Source organism: Dendropsophus ebraccatus, unplaced genomic scaffold (genome assembly GCF_027789765.1).
Source record: "Dendropsophus ebraccatus isolate aDenEbr1 unplaced genomic scaffold, aDenEbr1.pat pat_scaffold_903_ctg1, whole genome shotgun sequence".
Taxonomy (NCBI): domain Eukaryota; kingdom Metazoa; phylum Chordata; class Amphibia; order Anura; family Hylidae; genus Dendropsophus; species Dendropsophus ebraccatus.
In genome coordinates, this window is record NW_027210503.1 from 38854 (window position 1) to 65562 (window position 26709).

A 26709-nucleotide genomic window follows, 5' to 3' on the forward strand; every position below is an offset into this window, starting at 1 on the left:
TCTGCAAAACTATATTATCAATACTCTATATTAGGAATAAAGACTAGAGCAAGGGTCAAATTAAAGTCTTGACATAGGTGTAAGGGGGACTTCTCTGTGGAGGTAGCTGAAGGTTTCAACTTTGCATCTTTGTGTAGTCAGCAGAAATAGCACAGTGATCCATAGTCTTCAATTTTTTAGTCGAGACAGGACCTGGACTGGGGTCACACATGGAAACTTGAAGATCAGTCACCATTCATGTTCCTGGTCCTTGCTGAGTGATGTACAAGAATTCTTTTTTTTTTCTTTAGTTACACTAGTAATCTTTAGCTTTAAGTATCTCTTTGATTACAGAACAAATGAAAAAGTTCCCTACATTTATATAATTAAAGTCATATTTGTCACATGAAAGCATTTTGGTCATTCCTGTGCAGCATGGGGATTCAGAATTCCCCACAGTCTCTTTTCCATAAGTGAAAATGCTGCTGTTGTTGTTCCCTATTGCAACCAGAGTACAACTTTTCTTTCTAGGCTGTACTATGAGTGCTGTGGGCAATAAGGGCAGATTTAATAAATGAGGCACAGTGTATTATATACACAGAGACGTAAATCATCCTCTAGTTTCTTCATAGCTTACAGTGCTATCACATAGTATAATCGTGTTTTTGTTTTTTTAGATTTTGACCCTTTTAATGTATTTCTTGAGGATTATCATCCACACAAAACACAGATGAAGAGTAATCCAGTGCACTACATATGGTACATATTTCTTTGCAGCAATTAAAGTGAAAATGTACTCTTGATGTTATAGAAAATGCCTTCTTCTGTAACTCTCTGTAAAATTGGTCCATAGATATTCTTGGTCAGTGGAATCACCAAGCCTTTACTGTCAATTTCACCTAAGGAAAAAATAAAAATTACTAAACACATACTTAAAGTGTACTTGTACAAACAAGAATTGCAGGGTACATTGTAGCCATTTGGTTGTTACACTGCTTGTGGGTATCAGGGTCAGCTATATCAGAAGACCAAATCAGAGTGCCAATGTTCTTTACAAGCTTAAAATGGTAGTACACATTGTCAAACATCTGGATGGGGTAGCTACATACAAAACACTACAGGGTATTCACATAGATGGATAGATAGATAGATAGATAGATAGATAGATAGAGATAGACAGACAGATAGATAGATATAGATAGATATAGATAGAGACAGAGATAGATTAGATAGATAGATAGATATGTAGCTACCCCATCCTTTTTCCAGATGCTTGACAATGTGTACTACCATTTTAAACTTGGAAGGAATGCTGGCACTATGATTTGATCTAGCCTACCTTGATACTCATAAGCAGTGTAACAACCAAATATATATACACACATACACATATATTGCCTTTTAGGGTATGTTCACACGTGGCTCAAATCTGAAGCTGTGGATTTGATGCTGCAGATATCATTGTGACTTAATGGTTGAACACAGTATAAAATCTGCAGCTTCAAATCTGTAGCGGATCCTGTACATGTACGTACCACATCTGCAGTAGATTTCACACTGCAAGTTCCGAAATCTGCTGCGGTCATATCCCTGCATTCTGATGAAGCCCCTCTGCCTTATTATTTAATTTAGTGTTGGGCATTGGAATAAGCATACATTACCTGGCTGCGTTCTCCAGCTGCCTGGTCACTGATGGCCAATCACTGTTTAGCAGCCGGACAGCACACTGATTGGCTGAGCACCATCTGTGACCAGGGAGCCGAAGAAGCAAGAATGCAGGGGCCCCAGGGAATAACTGTACCACATATTGCAGCAGATTTTGCTGCAGAATTTGCAGTGTGAAATCGGTAGCGGAACGTGTGAACTCACCTTAAGAAGAAAAAATAAATTTTAAAGATTTTACTAAAAGATTACGCCAGACTATCTTCTATATCACTGACCAGTCATCAAGAGTACAGTTGCGTTCGAAATGCGTCACGTGTACCCCTGTGGTGTGCTGCATCATGGTGTGAATTGCCTGTATTTTAACTTGGATTTGGAACGAAGAGAATCATTTTACTGGATTGCCGGATCATGTTTACTATATTGGACTGCAATGCACAAGTCAAGTGCGGATCCATGCACCCGAGGTGAGATGGCTTTCTTATTTTACTGTAATACCAGATACAACCTGCAGGCATGTGTAGTGCCATTACTGGAACAAAGCAACTATGTTTTTGTAATCCAGCACAAACCCTGAAAAGTATTATATAGGAATTGTAATAAGTCATCAGAATTATTGTTTGTATACACCTTATCACCTATACAAAGGCTGCTGCAAGACTCATGCCTGTATATAAGCTAGGCATTAGTTTGGGCTGAATGCCCCTTGAGAACCCTTTTAGGCGAGTTTGTGTGTGTGTGTGTGTGTGTGGGGGGGGTGGGGGGTACGGCTGGCATGGGCCAGGGTGATGGCAAGAATTTGTGCCAGGAGCGCATCCTTAATAGATCTCCCCCCTGTGTTTAGTCTAGGTTTAGACTATTTGTTGTCTTACTACAAGCCAGGATGGTGTAGCAGTATTTTGGTGTGCTCAGGATGCAGGACCCAATGGGAAAGTATCTAAAAATTGCTGTTAATAATGTGGCACAATTTACACACCAGAATTCTGGCTCATTTACAACAGGAATTGTGGGTTGTTGCATATTGAGTTGTATACCAAAATAGATGCTTATGTTTTTTTTTTCCTTAATTTTGAGCATACACAGTGTACTACCCACCATCCAGAACCATTTTGGCAGAGATAGCTGTTGGGTATCCCACGGTTTTTGCCATAGCAGAGTAGCCATTAACCTCTCCATACACAACCAAGCTAATATTTTTGGACTCTAGATGTCCAGATGGATGCCTGATGCCAACATCATTTCTCATTACAATCATATCACGCTCTCCTGGACCTGAAAAGATAAAAATAGCAGATGTTAGTGGACTGAACAACAACTTGGAAGTAGCAGATGTTATGTTGTGTTGGTAACGACAGGAATTCATCAGCTCTCATTTATTAAATTGTTCTTTATGGTTAGAGGTAAGCCATCTCATGTCTATTCAGCTTTGCAGTGAATAGATTTCTTTCTAGGACTGTACCTCCTGACAACACTGAAAAAAACAACTGATTGTTAAAGTGTAAAAACATGCAGCCAAACACAATGGTGGCATTCCTCAGACAACTGATCACAGATTTTATTAAAGTCAGACCTACCAAAAGAAAGCATTATCTCCAAATGTTTAGCTAAAGCTCCAACAATGGAATCGGCTACAGGCACTGGTTCATCACTTAGTAATCCAAACCTGTTCAGACAAAACACAACACAACCTTTTGAGCATTTTGACAGGTTTTATGGTTCAATGTTATTATATTGACACAGTTTTTTCAATTTTTATAACATACAACAATAAAGGAAAGCAATGTAGGTAGACATGAACAATGGTCAATCAGTATAGCAAGTATGAAGCAAGGGCGAAAAACAGTCCAGCCGACTACTAATGTTCATTTTAAGTGGTTCGCAACGAAAATGTTCATCCAGTTGAGTAATGCGGCCTTGTGGCTATTCCTCAAAAAGGGCGGAAGTCGAATATAATAGTTAGTAAACTGGGGTACATGCTCCTACAGTTTAACAGGGTAAAACAAGTCGAACAACATATCGACGTAACACACCAACATGCAACAGACAGTAGGTGAGTACATTAGTATATTTATCCGTATATAGAGCATTTATGACCACTGTTTGTCCAGTCCTCGCGCACCAAACGGTTAACAAGTGAAAACTAAGTTCACTAGGACTGTGTGCTACCCTAGTAAGCAGGGGGTTCGGAGTGATTTGGGCTTGATACCCAAACTGCCCATTGAGCGTCGAAGGAAGTGATAGTATCTCGTCCAAATGCTATATGACGTTCCAATGAGTATATCCTGTGCATGTCATGGAGTGTTTCTGCTTCTATGGGAGGGCTACAAGATTTCCATTTTCTAGTAATTGCCATCCTAGCCACTGTGAGGAGTTTGCATATAACATATCTGGCTTTATAAGGTATTGTGTCCACACCTAGGTATAACAGCGCCAACACGGGTGTTAGGGCTATTTTCGCTCCCAGAAGAGAGAAGATGATATCAGTGATCTGTGACCAAAATAATCTAAGCATCGGACATCCCCATAGGATGTGCAGGAGATCTCCATGGCAACCACATCTACGCCAACACTTATTCGATACTGAGGGGTAAATTTGGATGGGGTATGATACCAAAGCAAATGGACCTTTAAAACGTTTTCCCTTTGTGGGGTACTAATAACCGATTTTAATGCCCATTTAAACGCTATCTGCCAGTCGCTTATCGGAAAGGTGGAGTGGAGAGATTCTTCCCAAGTTATCATGTTGTTGTTTTTTTCAGGAGAATCCATGTTCTTTGACAGGTTTTAAGTTGAGCAATCAAAGTCTGCTCGCTCGTTGGCTAATCCTGATTTGGCCGATAATTGCTATACGATATGCTGAACCAAAGACTAATGAATGTGTCACCGATTCTTTTTGCCTTGTATAGGATGTTCTGCTTTCCAAGTGTTCCGATTCCCAGGGGACCTCTGGAATGACTTGGACTTTAGTATTTGGTGCTAATCCTGTCTACTCCCCAGTTAGCTGCAGGGGCTGTATGGCTCCTGGTGATTTCCACTACATTTGGTGGGACGGCCCAATTGTTTTTGAGTTTTGGTCCTGAATTCACTCCATTACACATTTCTCATTGAAGATAACCTCTAAGAAACTTAACTAAATCTCTCTATTCATGCGGTTCCTCATAACAGCAGAAATAAATTAGCTTTACTTTCAAAGCCTGGATAGAACTTCAGACCTCTTACAAGTTTGTTGTCAGCTAAACTATTATATGATCAATTAGAAACTTGTGGCCCTTGTCTACAAGACTACAAACATTTGAGGCAATCTGTTTTTTTTAGTAAATGCTTTTCTGTCCAGCCTCCCCACTCTACTATATAATGCTACCACTACAGATTATCTTCCCTCCCTTTTGTGTCCTGTCTTATAGTGTCTTCTGTTTGTTACGGTCTCTATTGTTGGTCTTTGCGACCCTTTCTGATTGTAATCGCTTTGGTTTTAACCAATTTCTGGGTGCTCTCTGATCACATTTTATATGTAATTGGCTCATGATTTATAGTTTATTTGTATTATGTAATGTACTATGAAAAGGTCTTTGAAGTTTCTGCTATTATTTAGAAGATTCCATAACAACAAAGATTAGAAAAACTGTAAAATAAAATAGTTATAAGTCACTACAGATTATGTGCTACCTGCAACTACCTCACTATGGTTAAATCCCCATGATTTAATCTTCAAATAGACACATTGGGTAAGATTTATCAAATTGGTTTAATGTGAAACCAGCTCAGTTGCCCTTAGCAACCAATCAGATTCCACCTGTCATTCCTCACAGATTCTTGGAAAATGAAAGGTGGAATCTGGTTGCTAGGGGCAACTGAGCCGGTTTCACTTTACACCATGTTTGATAAATCTCCCCCATTGTTCAGAAAGAGATTGTGAAAGTACAGCTCTTACCACTGGAACGCCTCCATGTTGCTGTCACTTTTTCCTACTTTATTGTACACAGCTTCTTTAACGTTGTCCACACTGGTTGTAGCTGGAACATTCAGAAGATAGCAAAGGAGCTCCTTCTACATATTAGAGAATGCAGATACATTTTAGGCATTGCCGTTAACATTCATAAACAATATAATTAAAGCGTAACTGTCATATTTTTTTTTATTGCAAAATCAGTAGTATAAACGATTTTAAGAACTCTGTAATAGGTTTTATCAGCCAAAAAAGCCTCCTTCTGTACTCAAGAAGCAATCTCCCAGCCTCCCCCCTGACTTCTTATCTGTGCATTATCAGGCAAACACGTCTTCATTACAGAGAAGCCAGTGAAGAGGGGCTCTGCTCTCTCCATTGTAAGCCTATGAAGGGGGGAGGGGCCGAGAGAGATGAGGGAGCAGGAAAAGGTGACATTAATGTCAGCTGTTTGTAGACTCTCTGGGCACCTAAAACGCTGGATTCTGGGGTCAGAAAGGTCAGTGCTTATCTATGAACTTACTGAGAGAAGATTGCAGGGTGTTGTGCTTTGCAAGACTGCTCCGTGCTCAGTCACTCCTAACAGCCCCTCCCCTCTCCATAGCCACATAATGGACACAGAAATCCTGCTTCATCTGATGTGACGGGGGAGGCTGGGAGATTGCTTTTTCACTACAGAAGGAAACTCTTTTGGTTTATAAAACCTATTACAGAGTTTCTTAAAATCGCTTGTACTGTTGATATTTAATGTTTAAAAAAAAATTAACCTGAAATGACAGTTACGCTTTAACCATTAAAGGGGTTGGTCATATTATAGTAAAATACTTCAGTGTACAGTATTAGTAACTTTACTCACTGTATATTCTGACAGCAGCTCCCTGTGTACCTCATAGAGCTAAAATCAGAATCCCCTCCTCCAGGCTGTGCTGCCCGGCTCTGCGGCGAGTCTGTGCATAAGATGGCTGACATTAAGGAGCATGTGACCATGCCACTCCCCTTGTGTCATCCACTGAGCCTATATATGCCTATGGAGAACACTGGGAGTGAGGCATGGTCACATGCTCCTCCATGTCGGCCATCTTATGGATAGACTCACCACAGAGCAGGCGGCACAGCCTGGAGGAGGGGAGAGTGACTTTAGCCAGTCTATTCATGTAGTGGTACACTCGCTTTAAGCATTATTGCCATCGATTGCAAAGATGGCCTTTATCTTTATCTATACTCTATATCTTCATCTATTGTAAGTTTATGGAAAAGTTTATGAAATTACTATAAAGCTCCTTGACATGGCAATGGCAAACACTAAAAATAAAGCAATATAAGTAAAAAAAAGAGCCTCCAGGAAAACACATCAACATTTGCTTACCCTCAAGTACATTTAACCCCCAACTGACTGCCCCATGTTAATTCACAGGCTAGGCAGGGGAGGGTGTATGGAGTGGGCTCAGGAGCTGAACACAAGCCATATAGACTGGGTGTCTCTTGCTATGTACAACAAAATACTGCTGATGTCAGTCATTTAACCATTTAAATGTCAAGGCCAATAGTGATGGTGGTATTTGAATTTCCAAACATATTTGGTACTGCAGCATAAAGAATTGTCTGAACTATAATAAACATTGTATACTTACTGATGCCGGTAAGGACGTTACCCTTCTGAACCGCTTGAGCACTAGGTATTAGCAATTTAATATAATCAGATTGTCATGAACGCATGATTTTCAGCTGTTTTGTCTATTGGAGATTATGTTATGGAAGCGATCTTTTCTGAAGCCATAAGATGGCGCTTGGCATTTTTACTTACCTAAACGAGTTATCTCATGGATTGCAGCATATCTATGCTGCGAGATCTCTATAGAGATCAGAGCCCTTATCTAGATACTTCTGTACATGTATTATTTGTTAACAGTAAAAGCCATAAAATCTGATCTTTTCCATTTAAAATAAAAGTTAAATAAACATGTTTGCTATGCCGCGTCGTAATCGCGAACTATTAATTAATCACATTTGATGCACGGTAAATGTAGAAAAAAAAAAAGTGCAAATTGCGCATTTTGTCGCATCAAATCGTTGTAATAGCGATGTCATTTGCACATCGGTACCGATAGAAAGAACAATCATGGCGCAAAAATGATCACACAGCCTAGTGGATAAAAGCGCTATCCTGAATGGAGAGTAAGCACTATATTTGTTGACATGGTTAATGTTTTACAGCCATGATACAATATAATTTATAAATGTTCATATCGTTTTAATCGTAACGACTTGATATATATGTCAGTTTATCCAGGCCGAATGGCGTAAAAAATGTTCCCCAAAACCAAATGCTTTTTTTTTATTTCAACACTTTGAATTTTGGTTCGCATGTATGCAAAAGCCTGTCATTGCAAGTACAATTAGTGACGCAAAAATAGGGCTCATGTGTCTCTATGTGGAAAATGCAAGTGCTATGGCCTTTTAAGCACATTCAAATTGGCTCTGTCCTTAAGGTTAAAATATGTTACTATCCCCCTTAGTTAAGGTCAAGACATTTTCGTTTTTGCGCTTTTGCTTTTTCTTATGTTTAAAAGTCCATAGCGCTTGCTTTTTTCACCTAGAGACTTATATGACGCTTATTTTTTGCAAAACAATTGTACTTTGTAATGACGGCATATTTTTCCATAAAATATGCTGCGAACCGTCATTTGCGTGTCAATTGACGAATTTGTTTGATTTCGGGGAGTTTTGCATTTACGCCGTTCATATAAAATGACTTGTTCTGATGTTCCTCAGTTGTTACGATTACAATGATATGTAACATGTATAACTTTTATATTATGTGATGGCTGAAAAATTCAACCATTGTTAACAATGCCTTAAAATCTCTCATTGCTTATAGCGCTTTATCCTTTGGTCTATGGGCTGTGTCATGTCATTTTTTGCGCCATGATGCGCGACCGAGCGCGAGATCAGGAATGTGATTAATTAATAGTTCGGGGATTACGCACGCGGCGATACCAAATATGTTTATTTATTTGTTTATTTATTAATTTATATTTATAAAATGGGAAAAAAGGGGAAGATTTGGACTTTTATTAGGGGAGGGGATTTTTTTATTAATTAAACCATTTTTACTTTTTTTTTTACATAAACTAGAAGCCCCCCTGGGGGACTTGTATATAGACAGCACTGATCTCTCATAGAGATCAATGCTGTGTATATACACAGCAAAGATCATTGTAATCGGTGATAGATTGCTATGGCCTGCTGCAGGCCATAGCAATCTATTGCCGAGCCGGGATCAGCGTCATTCCGACACTGAGACCCGGGCCGGCCAGAAGAACGGATCGCGGGGGGGAGATCCGTGCCACTAGACACCGGGGACGTGCAGTACAAAGCACTTCAATGCAGCTGTCAGGTTTGACAGCTGCATTGAAGTGCTTAATTAGCCGGAGCGGCAACGGGTCCCGCGCCGGCTAATAGAGGCACTGCCCGGCTGCATATTGCAGCCGGGATCGGTGCCGTTCAGCGGGCGGGGTCCCGGCGGGACGTCATGGGGCGCTAAGGGTTAAACAAAAAATTATTATAGCCCAGAATAGCATTTGTTTGATTGTGGCACATTAAACATTTACAAGATACAGTTTACATGATATACATTACCTGACTTCATGTATTCATTCACAATACAAAAGTCACAAGGTTTCCTGGAATGCTCACTTACCCATGTTATTGGTGGTGCATCTATAGTTAGCAACGGGCATGGATCAGCATTTATTAATCCCATTTTCACAAACCCACTCATTGCTTTAGCAAATCCCTGGAAGAAACAAAATGCATTGACTGCAATCAAAGGTAGCAAGGTTCACCAATGGTGTTTACTAAGCCTGAGCAGAAAAAGCCTGGAGCTTTCTCAGACTGCATGCTCTTAGTTTACACTTTCACACAAACTCATGCTAAATATGGCACATCTTTAGATTAGAAGTTACAGCTGTGTCGGTGAAGCCCTGTTAAGATTTAAACACTGTCAGCTCTCCTGGCATCATATTTTTTTTACTGGACTTTGTAGGATGGAATTCCCTTTTTTTTAATTGCATTAATGCTATGTTTTAGCATTATCTCACAGCAGCTGTAATCTCTGTGTATGTAAGCTTTTAATTTACATCATACTGTATCAGACTCTGCAACGAATACGCAATGGCCCAGATTTACAAATACTGTCTAATTTCTATGTGTGCCCAAAACTCATAATACATGAGACACTAACTTCGCCAGAATTCTTGAACATTTGTAATAGTACATCTGCCCCATGTGTGATTCCAGCACAATATGGATTACCTAATACCTTACCTTATATCTCAGTGTTCCTCTCATTAAGGTATGCGCTGACTGAATCCCATAGGGTTCAGCATATTTTGTACTATCCCTGTTAGGGAAGCCTTCTAAATTCAAGCCAGGGAACCAGTCCATGTCTGTAACAGACTCAAGTAGTGCCCCCCAGCAGCAATATTAACAACCTAAGAAGAGAACAGATAGAACATAAATGACAAGCTATGTGAGGGGCTTAAGACAACATATAGCAAACGGCCACAGCAAATATTACTGTCCAGGGATAAGCCTCTTTCACTTGTGCTAATGCTAATTTTATTATAGCATATTCCAAACCAAATGGCATAAACTAAATATTTGCTGATATTATGACACATTAGGCAAAAGCTGAAAAGGCTCTACGTTCCTTATTTTGAGAATACTTTATTAGTACTTATCTCCAATGTATTTTTCAGTAAAATAGCACAATGGCTTTTCAGACTATCAGCTTTTCGGTGTCTGTACTACGCAGAGCACAGAGACAGAAATAGTTGGCTGTGAACTCCATGTATTGGTAGCAAAGTGTTAATGCAGCCTTAGCTCCTACCAAAGAGGCTGCAGTAGCACTGTCACACCACTATACAGAGGACGGAGCAAAAAATCAGCTAGGAAAATGGAAACTACAGACATCCAGGTCTATGTGAGCCTTCAAGCAATAGGCCCATTGGAGCCTACCATGTCTAAACTCATCCAGAATATGGTACAACAGTAATAATGCAAAGGCACTAAAGGCATGTTCATATACATATTTGTTTTTTGTTTTTTCAAATGTATCAGACAGGCATTGTGGCCCTGAAGTCCCAAGCAGGGTGCAATATACAGCAGTGCCTTATGGAGGAAAAAGCTACAAGGGATGCAAATGCATGACAGACAGCAATTAATACTTCTTCCCTTAGTGGGCCCTGGCATATCTGGATAGGTGTAACGCCTTTCCTGACCTCATGCTTATACAGCAGGACACAGAGGTACAGGCTTTCATGTTACAATGGCCACACTTGTCTACTGCATACATACACATACATAGGTGGAGGATGCATACACATTCTTATCTCATCACGTCTAGCAGTCAATAATCTCTTGCCAAGAGGAACGCTACCTAAAAGTAGCCTCTTATTTTTAAGGGAAGCATGGACATTTTTAAGCCCTCTAGTGGCAAGGCTCATAGTCTAACCAGAACCTGTAATTGATTACATATCTGGCTGAGACATAACTGCACGGTGAGTTTTGCAGCAGACCAACATTTCTATCTGGGTACATTATTTTCTTTCACTGACTGTACAAAATCATAAGATGATGGGTCCTTTTGAAGATCTAAAAATAAATATTACAAGCATATGTAGAAATATATGTTACCTCTCCATTCTTTAAATATGTGGCAGGTTGTATTGTGTTGAGAGAACAGCCAGAGGGCTCCAGCTGAACTTATATCTCAGTGGGTTGTCAGAACACTCAGGGGCTGGAAGACCTCCGCAAAAAGATATGTAGGATTCCACCTGCAGAAAACAAGAAAGTATATCAGCAGACACAGCACACCACACTTCTACCACAGGTGTCTGTCAGTACCTCAAGGAAAAAGCTGAATTTTTTTTATTTCTATGCTCAAGTGACACTGGCAAACAATTTACTAATAGACTATATTCCTCTATTAGGCCTTGGATGAGAAGCCTCTTGAAACCTCACTGCGTGTGTGTATGCCCCCTCTGAATAACCAGAAGAAGAAGCCTAAGTGTTATGTATCCTAATACGTACCTTTGCTCCAACATCTTTAGCTTTATCAAAGCATTCCATAGCCAACATATGGTCAAGACCTGGATCCAAACCCATTTCTCCGACAATTGTTATCCCAGCATCTTCCACACTATGAAGAAATACAAGTACATATAACTTCCTGCTGCATATTAATACATCTTTTATGCAAGCGACATTTAGAAATAATCAGAGGTCTCTCCGTAGGTGCTCAAAGGTATATTCAAGATTTACACATTATACAAAAATTCTTTTACACCACAAACAAAAGTTACCAGAAATTATGACAAAAATTATTTCCTGTTGTGTTCGCATGATAAATTAAAAAGGAATATACAGAGTTCCAGGGTTCTGATTGTGATAATGAAAAGCTTTTTAAACTGCACTAGCACAGTACATAATCCAGAACTCCATGCTGTCACCAGCCTTAAGCAGCATCAAGGAAATCAGACTGACAAGACCCTGAAACTGTAGAAATGAGCAACTGACAAGCAGAACATGCTGCAGAAGAACTATAAGGCTAGGTTCACATTACTGCCTATAGGGTAGATGTGCAGGCAAGAGGAGCTAAAGCACCTAAAAACAGGTGCTTCACCTTTACCTGAAATATGCAGTAAACCGTGTGCAGTTTTGCAGTGTGTGAACCCAGCCAAAGGCAACATGTAAGCCGGTTAGAATTTATCTTTATATACAGCATGAATAGGCAACAAAAAAAGTAATGGGTAAGACAAGAACATCCATGAATAGCAGATTACTATGCCAGATCAAATGAGGCAATAAGCACTGTTCTAGGCACAAGTATGGATACTTACCTACTGATAAGGTAGGCAACACAAGGAAAATAGAGTATGAGACAAATCTTCACATGACAAAACAAATTTTTATAGCCAAAAAGTCAAGATGAGAGAACTTTTTTAAAAAAAAAAAACAAAAAAAACTAGGGATGGTCCGAAGAGTTCGGTTCGGGTTCGTACGAACCCGAACTCTCGGTAATGATTCCCGATCCTAGCGGGAGGACCGCCTGGAAAACTGGGATACAGCCATAGCCATATCCCAGTTTTCCAGGCGGTCTTCCCGCTGTATCCACCCGCTCCACGGAGCGGGCAGACAGCGGGAATCTGATGCCGAGTGTTGGGGTTCATACGAACCCGAACCTCGGAGGGTTCGGACCATCCCTAAAAAAAACACAACAGGGTCCATACAGAATCATATTTGTAGAGCAAGTCTATGTGCAATGTTGTTTTTGTTGTGTAAATGTTTGATTTACTTTACAATAACTGCCTTAGGATAAAAAACAGAAACATACTCTACCTTTGCTGGAGTTCCTTCATGGATGGTGTCAAGTAACTAGCAGTTACCAGGTTCACCTTATTCTTGATGCATTGCTTTGCCACTAATGGATGCGCAGAATAAGGCAGTAAACTGAATAGTGTGAAACAAAACACAGGAGTAAGTGACAAGAGCACTGAGAAATTGCTGAAGAGTGAAGAGGGGCAATACACACACAATCTGGCTAACAAACATGAAATCACTTCAATAAAGGGTTTGTTGTGCAAACAAAACAGCAACAATTCCAAAGTTACCAGCAAAAACTGACAACAAATTATCAGTAGGAAAAAAAATTATATTATATATATATATATATATATATATATATATATATATATATATATATATTTTTTTTTTTTTTTTTTTTCCTTGAATGGTCTAAAACTAATAAAACAATAACAGAACGTGGCAAAGTTACTGAACCGAGCCAGATACTGAAACATTCTTTCTTTTTTTGGGTTTATTTTCTGATTGTAATTTTTATAAAACTTTTAATATATTATTGTAGGGGCTTTTACAGCAAGCCCCTTGGACAGAGGCAAAATTAACATCTCAAGCCTTTTCTTTGTATGGTGAAGGTTTTTTAGCATGCTTTGTGACCTCTGCAGAGGTCATTCCAAAGGAAGAGAGTCTCCATATCGGCAAATACAATAGTTTTAGGGTTAAAGGGGTTATCCAGCGCTACAAAAACATGCCCACTTTTCCCCTCTCTTGTCTCCAGTTCAGGTGTTGTTTGCAATTAAGCTCCATTTACTTCAATGGAACTGAGTTTGAAACCCCACCCAACCAGGAGACAAGAGAGGGGGAAAAGTGGCCATGTTTTTGTAGCGCTGGATAACCCCTTTAAAACCCACACCCATGTTCAGCCTTTGAAACATGGTGGAAGTTATGAAGTGGGCTCCTGAACAGCTAGAGTAATATCTGACTGAACTGACAAAGCTTTGTATGAAATAATAAAAAAACTACAAGATTTCAGGATTGTTTTATAATATAGAGAGTAAAATAGAAAATCCCTACTAATTTTATATTTACCATAAAACTATAGGTCATTTTATGATGACACTATCCCTTTAAAGTCACTAAACTAGCTGGCAATAAGCATGGTTTGAACACCCAACTGTTATTACTTTCCCAGAAGATTAGGAAAACTTGAATACAGTGGACAGTGTAAAAGGTTACAGTAACCTGACAACAAGCTCATGTTTCTTCACTAAGGAGGACAATTTCTCTTCACTCTTCAAGACATCCATCTCCAGTGGGGTTGTGTTATTATACTTCTTTGATAAATGATCCACTTGATCTTTAATCATCGACACTGGAAAACAAGTATTACCTTAGCCACAACTTAATAGTTCACATTTACATTAAATGCATTGAAATTCATCTTATGTCATGGCCTAAAAATATTGGTCCTTGCTTGAACGACTAAGTTTTTACAATGTGATTTTGTACTTCTTGTGACATTAGCATAAGGTGACCCGTATATCTATACAGTGTGTATAAAGTCAATGGGATCCATCCCACTTTTGCTGATTGGTATGCAGCGGGTCCGTTACCCCAATATTTTCATCACTCTGTTCCTAATAAAGCCAGGTTCACACTTCTGCCAGGGCTCTTAGTCACAGTTCTCTATCACAAGTTCTTTTTATTTTGCAGAATAGGAATTAGGAAAAATATTTGCAAGCAGTTGTTCTCTGCACATATTCTGCATTATAATAGACACCAGACAGAAACCTGATCAACCCCATTGAAGTCAATAGGATATCTTAGGATCTGTCTGCATCTGTTAGTATTCATTCTTCAACAATTCAGATCTGTTCTGATGTGTCAAACGGATTCCCCAATGATAGCTCTGAATAGAGAACTAGCAGAAGTGTGAACCTAGCCTATCTGAAAAACATTTAAGTAATCTAAACCCAGACTTAGAACGCCTTTACATAGAGAGATTTATCTGAAAGATTTTGAAAACCAAAGCCAGGAATGGGTTTCAAAAGAGGGGAAACCTCAGTTTTTCCTTTATGACCTGTTCCCTGTTTATAGTCGGTTTCTTGTTTTGGCTTCAAAAATCTGTCAGATAAATCTCTCTGTGTAAAGGCACCCTAACTTTACTCTGTACTAGCCTTTCTTTCATGCGTATGGGGTGGGGACATTAGAAGACATAGCTGTCAGCCACAGCCATCTAATGTGTATGGCCAGCCTTAACGAGTGTCTTACTGAGTGTTCCTATGGAACAATTAAGTAATTGTACCCAAAAGGGTACTTTGAAGAACTATTCTATGCCACATTTTTATTGCCCAACATTGTACAATACCCTCTATACTAGATATTATTGAAGGGGATATCCGGAAAGAAGAAAAAAAGTCCTACCTTTTCTACTCTCCGGCACTCTACTTTTTCCATCTATCCATCCATGCTGACACTACCGCAGATAAGAGGGGGCAGAAGCATAATAAGGGCAGTGATCAATAGCTGTCCGATCTTAGCAATGTCGCAGCGTAATCAAGCAGTTATTGGACATCCTGTGTATGTGCATGTTTCGCATGATTATGCTCCTGTCCCCCCTCTGGTCTGTGGAAGTATCAGCATGGATGGGCAGACAGAGGAGCTGGAACGCCTAAGAGATCTCCAGATAACCCCTTTAATCAAGTCAACATTGTTAGATAATCCAACGCCACAATTTCTCAGTTTGGGAGATTTGAGAATCATATTTTGCTGTTTTACTGGATTGATTTTGAGTTGTAGGCACCTTAGTTCACTACTATAATACTTGTATGGAATCATTTTACTCCCATAAAACTATTTGGTACAATGAATAGTTCTGTAGTTTATATAGTTCTTACAATAAGTTTACTTTCACTTTTACTTTTGTGCACTTTACATACATAGTAAACAATAAATCAACAACTAAAAAAGTGAAGTTATCTGTGGAGGAAAAGCAAGTGGCCAACTTCCCTGTAATGGGATTAAATGGGGTTTCCGGACAAAACAGATCATTCAGTGGGGTGCTGTCCACGCTGATCAGCCGTTCAGCGCCCGAACTACACAGTGAACGGGACCTGAGCTGCAGTTACACATCACCACCACTACACACTGTGTAGTGTGGGTAACAGTCAGTGACTATCCTGTGGACAGTTTACCGTTCCATTTTTCCCAGAAAACTCCTTTAAGAATTAGATGATTGCGCATTGTGATGCCTATAACTCCATGAAAGAAATAATACTACTGTGTTTCCCCGAAAAAAGACAGTGTCTTGTATTAATTTTTGCTCCCAAAGATGAGTGTTCTTATTGTTTTTAGGGGATGTCATCACAACCAGCACATAACCAGACAACCCACCACCTCCCTCCCCTTAGCGGCATAGTGGTGGAGGGTGGCGGCAGGGGTCTTACGTTCAGGGGATGCCTTATTTTAAGCTATCCTGTAAAACCTCCACTATGCCTTATTTTCAGAGGATGTCTTATTTTCGTGGAAACATGGTATGTTTTTTTAAAGCTACCTAAAGTACCCCTGTCACTTCAGAAAATTTTTTTGATATGTCACAGAGACACATAAAAAGAAGAAAGAAGCATGGGGGTTAAAGTGACACTGTCACCCCCTATTTGCATTTTGACTGCTCTCCACAGGTGTAAAGAGTAAATGTTACAGCTTTCATTACTTATTTTATATCACACCTCATGGTGCTTGTTCTGGTAAAAAGTTGTTTTTATCACCTGTGGATTGGTATATGTGGGAGGGGCCTCGCGGGCTATGTGCCACATTGCTCCACCCCCAGTGCCATTTAGCACGCCCCCATCCGTGATGTCATTGCCACATAGGCCCCGCCCCCTCAGCAGCCATTGGTGTGGGACAATCTAGGGGGTGTGACCTAGAGCTTTAGGCTGGCCCTTCCAATGGCTGCTGAGGGGGTGGGGCATATGCGGCGATGGTGTCACAGATGGAGGCGGGGCTAAGTGGTGCTAGGGGCGGAGAGATGTGGCACATAGGCCGGAGGCTCCACCCGAATATACCAATCCACAGGTGATAAAAACGACTTTTTACCAGAACAAGCACCATGAGGTAGAATATAAAATAAGTAATGAAAGCTGTAACATTTACCCTTTACACCTGTGGAGAGCAGTCAAAATGCAAATAGGGGTGACCGTGTCACTTAAAGTGCTGCCCATAGACTTTCCATGAAAATAAATTGACAGAGCTGGGAGAGAGCGTGCGCTTCTTAGCGATGTATCTAGCAATCGAAGGGGGTCTTGGCACTAAGATCAAACTTTTTGCAAAAATGAAAAAAGAAAAACAAGATACAGCTCACTAGTCCTTGAGTCAGCAGCAACAGATTAAATGCAGGGACGGGTGCTCGAACTCCTGGGCGTTGGCCAGACGCCGTGAGCTAGACTTCAGCAAGGAGAGAAGGGAGAGGGGGATTTGGAAGTCAGCACTCCAGGTCTCAGACCATGATTAAGCGCAGTAGCGCGAAACGCGTAGGTCCGGTGGTGCCCACCATGGGATTTTATTGCACGAATAAAAGTTATATTTTAATCTACTACGTCCTGGAGTGCCGACTTCCAAATCCCCCTTCTCTTCTTGCTGATCAAAACTTTGTTCAGTGCCCATTTAAATTGAATAGTAGCTTACCTTTATGTATAAACTGTAAAATAATGTTTAAAGGAGGACATACCCCTTTATTGTCTCATAAATACCAGATAAGAATATGATCTGAAAAGCTTATAATTACCTGCAGTAATTTCAACATTAGGATCTCTTGTGAGATAACCTATGACAGGTTCTGAAACATATCCAGATCCAAGCACCAGAATCCTCTTCTTTGATCCCACAGTCATAAGCTGGGCATACTCTCTGGCAAGTAAATAATATGAAAACATTAGGCTTCATAGAAAACTTAAGTAAAAATAAAAATATAACTGACCTCATCACAATACAAATCAAAGCAAAGCCATCACCTAAGTGTCCATATGGCAATAAATTTTACCTATCAGGTTTAAAAACTCTTGACAAGACACGTCACATGTTTTGATCGCTGAGGGACACGGGGCTGAGGCTGGCCGTGGGCTGCAAAAACAAAGACAGGGGCAGGGATAGCTGCAGTGACTGTGGATGGCCGGGGGCTGAGCACTGTTGGGGGGCGGGGAATCACTGCTGCAGAGAGACACTGCAGAGGTGGAGAACACTAAGCAGCAAACAATGACAGACATATCAGAAGTTTGAAACTATTGCAAATTTATTTAAATTTCTTGGTATTATTTACAGTACTTATGAAATATATAAAGTAGCTCACCCCAAAGAAAAAGAATTTGCTACTCAGTGCCGCCTTTTGGTGATAGATTTCCTTCAAATTAACGTTGGACCCTTATAGAGCCTTAAAACCTGACTTGGGATTATACACTAAACCTAATGGTTCCTGACCATCGTCAGTGCAGAGCAAGGTACTGGTAGTTTAGGTGAGAGGGTTTTAATGTGGCACTGGTGGGATAGTAAGCCTTCTAAAAGGGGTTATCCAGTTAGGTAAAATATATGCTGAATCATCCCCCCTGCTTCATTCCATACATGTCATTATCTATTCAGTCTCCTTCCATCACTTTGGAGCTACTAAATCCTGCTGAAGACATAGAAATTTCTCTCTGACCTGTTCAGTCCAGCACTGCTCTCAACCCCCTCCTCCCCCCTTCCTTCCAGACCGCTGATGTAAACAAGTCCTTATTTACAACATTGTTGCTTCTTTCTAATGCTAGGAGGGTTAATCTGACGTCAAGTTGCTGATGAATTCACTGTTATTATCCCTCCCCCATTACAAAAAAGCTAGATAGTTGTAAATAAGGAGTTGTTTACATTGCTCTGTACTAAGGAGGGCAAGAACCGTGAAACAGCTGTTTACAGATGGGTAACTGTCTCCTGGTATGAAAAGAAGCCACTTTCAGTAGGTAGAAGTGTAAAGAAAGATCTTTATCTACTGAAAATGACCTACTTTGCATAATGTATCCCCTGTTTGCCTCTGGGAGAGATGCACTATGAAGCGCCTGTTCCGTTTTTTTCTCTTAGGCATGAGGCTATGTTCACATGTGGTGTTAAGCATTAATTAAGCATTTTTGCAGCGATTTTTAATGCTATTTACTGCATAGTAAAATAGCAATTGCAGCAATTCCGTCCAAATTAAGGCAAAATATTGTTATTTTACCATTACAAAAACATAATTAATGACGAATAAATGCAGCATGTGAACATAGCCTAACTGCAGTAGCTAAATAGATGAAGTGGTAGATATTAATCCAAACCTACAGGTATGTAGGCACTCCCACCAAACATGGTGTGTGTACATTTATTAAGCCAGTTTGGCTCTCATCAAGGAGACACACTACCCCCAAGTCCCATGTGTTAGGGTCCTATTACACAAAGTGATTTTAACAATTAACGACAAACGATAAATGAAATTAGTGAAAAAATGCGGAACTTGAATGTGGAATTACAGCGAATGATTAACGATAATTTTGGGTTCAGATCTACATCAACAATCAACGACATATAAACAATTTTTCGACCATTGCCTGCAATTACACAGAACGATCATCATTTAAATTTAAACGCTATAATGATTTTTCGCACAATCGTCCCGTGCAATAGGGCCCTAAGTCATAGAATTACTCTTACCTGCTCTCCCTAAGCTTCTGTATGTACTTGTATCTAGGAGTTAGTGAGCCATTGCTTGCAATCACTGCCTGGGTTTAGAAAATACAAAAATAATTCATACATCTTCAAAGTAGAGAATTATGGAAGATTAAAGAGGTGAGAAGGCAGAGAACTTACATCTCGAACAACAGGAGAAAACTTTTCTTGATCAATTGGTCTGGTAGCATCAGACATTAGCTGAAGAGGTAAAAAATAAAGGCGTACATTTATTTACTTTCAAAGAGTTTTCTTTTTTCCCTAACAAGAATTAAAAAGGTATATAACTTTGCAGTAGTTATGTATTGAATGGTCAAGTAATACAATGAAAGAAAGAAATGAATATGCTGAACAATTTACTTAAGGACAGTAAGGAAAAGGCACTGGAATTAGAAATAGGATCAAATCTAGCCAGGGTAATATTCCTGATAACAAGGTGACAAACTAGAAGGTCTGACAGACAATATTCACATGGGATAGGGAAAGCCAGGAAAGGACATAAAGTGGTAGCCAAAAAGAGGAGTCCAATGAGGTACCTAGATAAGTCATCCAGGTTTGTCAGGCGGCAACAAATTTACCTGGGAATCCTGAAGTAGACTGGTAAACTTATTACTGGCAAAGAGCCAGTTAACCAGTTCCAATGGGATACTGGATGTTTTCCAGCTTCGTGCAATTGCTAGCTTAGCTGACAAAAATATAAAATGTTTTCTAGCTCCCTTGGGTGCCTCTGGGACAGATGCACTATGAAGCGCCTGTTCCTTTTTTTCTTTTAAGGCTGAGGCTATGTGCACATGTGGTGTTTAATAAGCATTAATTATGCATTTTTTCCACAAGTTTGATGCTATTTTATCACACACAAAATAGCACTATTTTTGCAGCGATTTCTTCAAAATCACAAGAATTGTGATATTTTTCTGTAGCAAAAGGCATAATTAATGCTAGGGCTTGGCGATTTGACCAAAATATAAAATCTAAATAATTATTTTTTTAAACATTGGACAATTCTCGATTTAAATCTCAATTTTCTTTTCTCTCCTAAATAAACTGTTTAACTGAAAATGTTATTGGTGTTTGAGGCAGCAACTATGCTGCTGCATACTGTAACCCCCCTGTAGAAGTCCCCTTATATGTTATGTTATGGGAATACTGGCTGTTATTATAAGGGGGACACTATGGCTGACACTCAGTCTAGTACAGTGTACTTTCAAGACAGTAATACCGTTCGTACAATACTTTTGGACCTACATTAGGTCTAGAACTTACCTTTTAATGTTATTAGTTAAAAATGATGGTAGAAGTTCAAAAACAAAATGCACAAAACAGGTACAGTACAAAACTATTACACAGCAGTCCTACTAAATAAACCTACGAACATCTGAGATATGATGTGCAAGGTTATGTAGTAAAAGTCCTATTCACATATAAAGATAGATGGCACAAAGATACTAGCAGATATAAATGCAGAAAAAGAACTGCAATGAAGGATTTTATAAGGCAATAGTGAACCTAAAGGAGATGAGGAACACCCTAAACAGTTCCAAGCTTATTACATGTATTTCAGTGTTCAACGTATGGAAAAAATACCATTAGATTTTATTATTATCATTATTGATAATATTGTACACTAATATACTGCAAACATATTTTGCAGCACTTTACAATGCCGAGGATACATATATAGACAAAATTTAGACATTACGGAGATACACATTTAACCATTAAGCCAAAAGCGAGTCAAACAAAGGCTAAAGAGCTAAGTGCTTTATTTCTACAATGGTCTGGCAATGTGTTATAAAAAAGGATAGTGCAAATAATGGGTGACTAGTAAGTTCAGCAGCATCTGGGTGGGTAAATAATAGGCATCAGAGCTACTGACCTGACACTGGGTATAGAAAGGGCTTGGCTCCCAAGCCCACTCTATGCATCCTTAGTGCAAAGCGTCAAGTGCTTGAAGCAGATGCTGGAAACTTCTTAGTTCCATCAAGTGAATATTGGTCAGAATTTACCAAAAGACTTCTATTTCTTTTAACGCTAGAAAATGATTCACATTCCTCATTTTCTATGATGAATTACCTTCCATACTACTCAGCCTTGAAACAGTTATGTAACAAAAAAGTAAACAAAAACAAACACATTACAGCTGCCATTAAAAAAAAAACACCAGTAGCGTTGCATGCCACTGTGCTTAGGCAAAAGGCGTAGGCACAGTGGAGGAGGAGCAGATGTTCCTCCATAGGATGCGATGTATGGATGGAGGAGCTGTCTAGTGGCACAGGGGGATGTGGTCTGGTGAAGGGTAGAGCTACTGAAGAGGGCCGCAGAATAGAGTAGGTGACTCATTATCATCACTGCTGTCCAATCAAACAAACAAGAAGGGTGACCAAGCCCTTTAAAGTGACACTGTCATCCCCTTTGTGCATTCTGACATCTCTACACAGGTGTAAAGGGTAAATTTAGCGTTTTTCATACCGTATTTCATATCATACGTCACGGTGCTTGTTCAAGTAAAAAGTGTTCTTTTATCAACTGCAGATTATATTAAGTGGGTGTGGCCTCGCGGCATTAGCGCCACATAGCCCCGCCCACAACGGCACTGTTGGCCCCCGCCTCCTCGCCAGCCATTGGAACAGGCTGGCCGAAAGGTCTAGACCCCACCCCCTTTCCTTCGGCTGACCAATGGACGTCAAGGGGGTGGGGCCAACTGTGCGCTAATCCCGCGAGGCCACGCCCACTTAATACAATCTGCAGTTAAAAAAAGGACACTTTTTACTTGAACAAACACCATGACGTATGATATGAAATAAGGTATGAAAAACGCTAAATTTACCCTTTACACCTGTGTAGAGATGTCAGAATGCACAAAGGAGGTGACAGTGTCACTTTAAAGCATTACAACCTCCTCTGATACACAGAGATGAATCTTTTTGGCACATAAAATCCAGAAAAATTGTAATAAAAAGTCGCAAGTCAAGGGTACAGATAGAAAGTACAGATCATGGCACAAATAATGACACCTTATACAGCCCTATAGAACAAAGGATAAATGCGTCAATAGGACAATTTTAAGGAACTTCTTGATTTTTAAAAAGGTTTAAATTTTTTAAAAGCCATCAAATAAAATAAAAGTTATTAAGTTACATACCGGTGTAATCGTACTGACTTGAGGAACATAGATGACATGTCAGTTTTACCAACGGTGAACGGTATAAACACAAACCACAACCTCCCCAAATAAAAATAAAAAATGTGTTTTATTTTCACAGTTAAAATTTAAGTCTGCCATTGCAGAGAACAATTAGTGGCGCAAAAATAAAGGCTCATGTGGGTCTTTAGGTGAAACAATGCAAGTGCTATGGCCTTTTAAACAAAAAGAGGAACGGGCAAAAGTGCAAAAACTAAATTTGCTCCGTCCTTAAGGGGTTAATCCCTGGGACACGTGGCAATTTCATATTGTAATACAGATACAGATTAAGCCCTTCAGCCATACAACTATATATGTTCAAACTCACATGTAGTTGGAATGTATATATACATTCCTGACGTGGAGTGGTTGGCCTTTTAACACGAGGAAAAAACAAAAGCGCAAAAGCAAAAATTTGCCTGTTCCTGAAGGGGTTAATTTACACTAGAGGTACAAGTGAAAAAAGGGTGATTTAAAAAAAAAAAAAAAAAAAAATCCCTATCCTACCAAAGCCCCCCCCCCCCCCCGAATAAAAAAAATATATATACCCACCCAAGCTATAAAAAGATTCCATTATTTAGACCAGGCAGTGAATGCTGTAAAAAAAAAAAAAAAAAAAAAAAAAAAAAAAAAACTATTTATTCTGCCTTTGGAAAAAAAAGATCAAAAAAGTCTTATCTGTTAGGGTGGGTTCACACCGAGTAATTCTTGCGGATAAATTCCGCGGAAGTCCGTCGGCTGTACACACTCACGGCCGCTGAGTGCCTCTCCACCCGTGCCATAGACACCATTCCATGCACAGGCGGATTCCGCATTCCGCGGAAAGAATGGTGTCTATGGAGTTGGCGGAAAGGCACGCAGCCGTGCGCGCGTACAGCCGACGGAATTCCGCGGAATTTATCCGCGAGAATTACTCAGTGTGAACCCACCCCAACATTTGGTATTAATAAAAACTTTACATATTCCCTCAGAAAATGAGCCCGCAACCAGCTCTCTACCAAGAAAAATAATGCTATGCATGTTGGAATGTCGCAGCATTTTGTTTTTAGTTTTTTTCAGGAAAATTTTTCTATTGTGCCAAAGTGGTAATAGTTAAAAAAAAAAAAAAAAACACTATGCAGATTTGGTATCACTGTAATTGTAGTGATCCATAGAATATATTTACTATGTTATTTTTACCACATGCAGAATAAAAGTTTAATACAAAAAAAAAAGAAAAAGTTTTGCCATCCTCCCGTCCCCAAAAAAAGGGTTAATGAAAGGCAATCAATAAGTCACATGAATCCCAAAATGGCAACAAGAAAAATTACAATTTTTCCAGAAAAAAAATGAGCTCTCATATGGCTACACTGGCAAACATTAAACAACAACAACTCTCGAAGGGTGGTGATGAAAAAAAAGTAAGAAAAGAGGGTTGAACAAAGCCACACCAAAAACAAAACAAAACACTAGACAGGCGCTTAGTAAAATCCTTCACTTACTTACCATCTCCTCAATGTATGGAAACAACATGTCTCCAAGTATTCTGTTGCTTCAATTGGAAGCTGGGCAGGCAAATTATCAATGGAGCACATCAGAATTCCATTTCCTTCAACACTAAAACACAGCAGACAAATTTACTCCACAAATGTTTCAATGTTTTATGTGTGACAATAAAGAATGAAATGGCTTACCTGTCATGAATAATATGCTGGTCAGCATCATACATGCAAAACGGCATATCTATTGTTGTACACTCCGTCATAAATTCTATGGACCCACCAGTGTCTGCTGAGATGTCACCAATGGCTAAAAGCCTGTAGGAATAAAATAAGTCACATTACATGGACTAGGATGCTAATGTATGATTCCAGGAAAATCAGATCACACTGGAGAAGGCATAAATACTGAGGCGGAGCTCTGTAGTGACCTCACTTTGGCACTTATCACTGCCGAGCGCCAGATGAGGGGTGAACCAGATCAGAAGTGCATCCAACTGCTTCATTTGTCTAGTGAAGAAAGTCAATATGTCCCCCCCCCAAAAAAAAGTGTTAAACATACTACTAGTTTTAGTATACAACTAAATTTCTAAGAAAAATTGCTTCATAAAAAATATTTTTTAAATAGATGCTATTCATTTTTTTTTCTCATTGATTCCATTAACCACAAATGATTACTGTTGTCTACATTCCAGTTTAGTCTTCATGGCAAAACTGCTGCATCAAATGCTATATTTCTAAATACATTGTTATTCTGCTCATGATTGCAGCATAGCATGCATTAGTCTAAATGCATTATTGCTAAATGATCTGCTATTAAAAGGAAGATTTGTTACCATGACTTGGCTTAAAAATTTCTTCCTTTAAAAAAACAAATAACCATTTTATTGCACTAGGGTTATTTTTTAAGGCCATGTTCACACATTGTGAAATAACAGCCACCTTTTGTATTTGAAATAATGTCTGTTGTTTTTTCATTGTTAAATAATTTTCATCAAAGTCTATGGAAACAACGGCCATTGGTTCACACATTTAATAAATAACGGACGCTGTTTGCATCGACCTTCAAATTAATGTTCGTGTTTTTAATTCGCAGATGTTATTGTATAAACAGTGGCCATTATTTTAAGTTGTTCACACATAATACTTTTTTTCCACCGTCCTTTCATCATTCTTTGTATTAAAATCAATGGAGCTTTAAAAGGGAACCATTCACCCCGTGGCCCCCGGCAGAAACTGACATACAGTGACATAAAGGTCAATATACTTAGCACATCGCTCCCGGTCCCGTCCCGGATCCCGTTGTTGACACGGAGAAATCGCCGATTCTTCTTCACCCGCCCATTATGGTAATGAGCTGAGATGAGTCCAACGTCCATAGGAAACGACGGACGAGTCCAACTTATTCATGAGGTCCTCTTCTCGTCGCCGCCCATCCACGCCTCCTGGAACTTGATTGACGTCTTCAGTCTTCTGACGAATTCCCGCGCAGGCGCAGTTGCGATGGTCTCGTCACCTCTTCTGCGCCTGCGCGGTAAACAGGATATGTGTTCGAGACAATCGGCGCACACGCAGTAAACAGTGAAGCTGCGGAGCGGCTTCAATTGTGAACGACTGTCACGGCGCCTGCGCGGGATCCGGCGAGAAGAAAGAAGACGAGGAGGAAGAGGACCCGGCGTCAAACAAGTGTCGGAGGCGGGGAGAAGGCTGGACTTCGGACCCGGCAACGCTCATTACCATAATGGGCGCGAGAAGAAGAATCGTCGATTTCTCCGTGTCAACAACGGGATCCGGACCGGGAGCGATGTGGTAAGTATATTGACCTTTATGTCACTGTATGTCAGTTTCTGCCGGGGGCCACAGGGTGAATGGTTCCCTTTAAATAAAGGCACACCCAAAAGGGCCATCTTTGACTTTGGAACTAGAATAATGTTCCAACAGCCGTTATTGCAATGATGGCCATTGGAACATGCTAAACCAGCCGTACCAAATAACAGCCGTAGAAAATATCTGTGTGAACATAGCCTAAAAGGGATGTAGCATTGAGAAACCACTGTACATACACCCTATTAGGGCATATGGACATTCTAGATGGTGGACTTCCTCAATGAGCCAGAACAGAGAGACAATAACTAACAGCTAACATTACATGAAGTATATTACATTATCTAAAACAAAAAACCCTAAAAGATATCCTTTGATAAAAAAAAAAAAAGTAAAAGTGCCTACTTGTGTGGTAATTCTGGACATCCCTCTGTAATAACTGCAGTGGACTTAACAGGGGCTAGCAGCCTCTGGGCATCCTGTCTGTTCAGCAAACGTGGGGTATGAGGATCCCAATATATTCCATTAATCAAACAAGTTGTGTAGGGTGCAAT

At 39.8% G+C, this 26709-nt stretch overlaps 1 pseudogene; it reads right to left on the minus strand.

Annotated features, from left to right (window-relative positions):
* On the minus strand, positions 1–26709 carry LOC138780876 (alpha-aminoadipic semialdehyde synthase, mitochondrial-like; annotated as a pseudogene).